Below are 3,289 nucleotides of genomic sequence, written 5' to 3'. Positions count from 1 at the left end.
GCTGTGTTTGATGCTACTGTTGATGCTGATTGTAGTATTTTGGCCAAAGTGACATGATTGCTTTAGTAAGTTTTTCTCCCTGGTATTTTGAGACTGAGATTGCCTGAGGGTCTTTACAGAACCAAAACTCAAACACTAGTTATACATGGAAGCCACTTTTGAAAAGTAGTCATTCACTAAAATTACTAAATATTGGCAATAAAATACTTTCAATAAATAATACACAAGTATTAAGCCAAGAATTAAGCAATACATAGAAATATAAATAAATAAAATAACAATATAACAATAAATATAAATGAGAAGACACAAAAAGAAGATATAAACCCAAATTTCAAGATCACAAAAATCAAGCCCAGGGCAAAGAGATAGAAAATCCCAAAAGCCAGCCAGCTGAATTTCCTGAACTAGTAAGATAGGAGTTAGTGAAAGATGATCTAGAAAATGTGAAATCATAAAAAATTTCTTAGATAACAAGAGAGATAGTGACCAAAATGAAATAGATGATTAACAAGTCTAGAGTAAGTGCATTAAAAAAAGAGGAGCTGAGTAAAATTATGGAATCCTTGAACACCAAACATAGGAAAGAATTGGAAAACATAAAATATATCAAAGCAGACATTTAAGAAATTGAAAATTTGATTGAAAGTTTTCAGAGCAGAAAAAATGAATGTGAGGACAGAATTTAAGAGATAGAAGAGGGCCGGGGATTTAGACTAATGGCTCTGCCACCTGCCTCATAAGAGCAAGGACCTGAGTCTGATCCCCAGTACAAAAAAAAATAATCTTAGTGGGCATGGTGGTGCATGCATGTAATCCCAGCTCTTGGGAGGCTGAAGCAGGAGGATTGCTTCAAGTTCAAAACCAGCCTGGGCTACATAGTGAATTCCAGGTAGGCCTCAACTGCATAGTGAGACCCTGTCTCAAAAAAACAAAAACAAAATAAAACAAAAAATGATGGAAGACTGAATGGTTGTTTTGATAAAGTAAAACTAAAATTTTCTTAAAAATAGTCAGGGAACATGAGAAATCAATCCAACTTTTACTGGAAGATGCAAGATAGAATAACATAAGATTTTTGGAACTCAATGAAGGAGTAAGAGATAGCAAAGAAGATATAGATAAATTTTTCACAAAAGTAACTTCACAAAACTTCCCAGACAGGGAAAAATAATTTGACATGAAGATAAATGAGGCATACAGAACTCCAACTAGCTGTGACAAAAAGTAAATCTATATGCAGGCATATAGTAATCAGGATTCCTGAGACAGAAGAACAAAAGTCCTACAGGCAGTTAGAGCAAAGAGACAAATCATATACAAAGGAAAATCATAAGAATCACAGCAGACTTCTCTACACAAACACTCAAGTTAAGGAGAATTTGAAGCGACAACTGATGGGGGTTAACATCCAGGACATATAAAAATACAAACAGGTGAATAGTAAAAAAAAAAAAAGAATTGCGAATAGGCTAAAGATCTGAACAAGCATTTCTCAAAAGAAGAGACAGATGGACAGTAGATACAATAAAAAATGTTCACTTTCTTTGAATGCAAATCAAAGCCACAATGAAGATCTGGGCATAGTGGTATATTTCTACAGACCAAGCTATTTCAGAATCTGAGGCAAGAGATTGCTTAAATTCATGAGTTCAAAGTCAAATTGGCTAAGATATTTAGATACTGTCTGAATTAAGGAAAAAAGTGGGTTCCTGGAGACTTAGTTGAGTAATAATGCATTTGTCTATCATATTCAAAGGCCCTGGGGTTGATTCCCATCACTAGAGAAACTAAAAAAACAAACAAACCAAAAATCCACAACAAGGTGTCATATTCCCTCACTGAGAATGGGGTAGAATTAGGTCCACCTCTTCTGTGTTTTCCATCTTAGTGGCATATAGGTTCTTAAAGGAGATATCGATGAGCATCTGGATTTATACTGGGAATGTTTTAATTGAATCAATTTCATTCCTAATTGCATGCATTTGGGTATTTTCTTTCCTGTTTTGATAAAGATGGCTAAAGGTTTGTCAATTTTGTTTATTCTATATTTTTCAGCTTTAATTGAGTTTATTGGTACATTTTAGGGATACAGTACAGCTGCATTAATTTTTGGGATCTTGTACCTCTACAACTCTTGGTTCTCATATTTTCCCCTTGTCCCTGCCCTCCATTTACCCCCTCCTACCTCCCCATCAACAAACACTTTATTTCCATCTTTTCATTATTTCACATTTTTTTTCTTTTCCCTTATTACCCTTCCCCTACCCATCCCACCTTCCCTACACCTTTAGGACCTTTCTTCCCATTTCTCAATGTCAGTAATCTTATTAGGATCTTCTGTATTATTGCAGATTATTCACACCAGAGAAACAATTCGGAATTTACACATGTTTGCCTTTTTATTGCACTTAGGAGTATATCTTCAATATGTATCCATTTTCCTATGAATAAATCTATTTTCTTATTCTTTATGGCTGAGTAATATTCCATTTTATTGAAAAACCACATCTACTTTATCCAGTTTCCAACGGATGGGCAAATGGGCTGTTTCCAAGTTTTAGCTGTTACAAACTGTGCCACTATAAATATGGGTGTGCATACTTCTCTGTGATATGATTCTTTTTGTTCTTTTGAAAAGATACCCAGCAGACGGATGGATGGGTCAAGTGGAACCTTTATTAACAGCTCTTTGAGGTATCTCCATATTGATTTCCATAGTGGTTACACCAGTCTGCACTCCCACCAACAATGGAGAAGGATTCCTTTCTCCCCAAAACCCCGCCAACATTTGTTATTGTGTGATTTCTTGACAGCAGCCATTCTTGGTGCGGTGAGGTGGAATCTCAGCATTGTTTTCATCTGCATCTCTCGAATGATCAGTGATGTGGAACATTTTTTCATATATTTACTTGCTTCTTTTACTTCTTCGTCTGTGAAATATCTGTTCATTTCAGATGGCGATTTTTTATTTGGGTCCTTTTGAAGGGGCTGATTGTTTTGAGTTCTTTATATATTCTTGATAATAGTTATTTGTCTGAGGAACACATGGTAAAATTTTTATCCACATTGTAGGTTATTTCTAAGTTCTTCTGATGGTTTCTTTTGAGGTACAGAAGCTGTCTAATAAGAGGAGATCCCAGTTGTTTATTCTATCTGCTAGTTTCTGTGCTACTAAGGATTTCTTCATAAAGTCTTTTCCTATGCCAATGTCTTCCAGAGTTCTGGCTAACTTACCTTCCAGCAATTTTAATGTTTCTGTTTTAATATTTAGATGTTTAATCTATTT

This window comes from Fukomys damarensis, unplaced genomic scaffold (genome assembly GCF_012274545.1).
Source record: "Fukomys damarensis isolate Sample0158 unplaced genomic scaffold, DMR_v1.0_HiC HiC_scaffold_30, whole genome shotgun sequence".
In the NCBI taxonomy this organism is placed as follows: Eukaryota; Metazoa; Chordata; class Mammalia; order Rodentia; family Bathyergidae; genus Fukomys; species Fukomys damarensis.
This window is presented reverse-complemented; position numbering follows the sequence as displayed.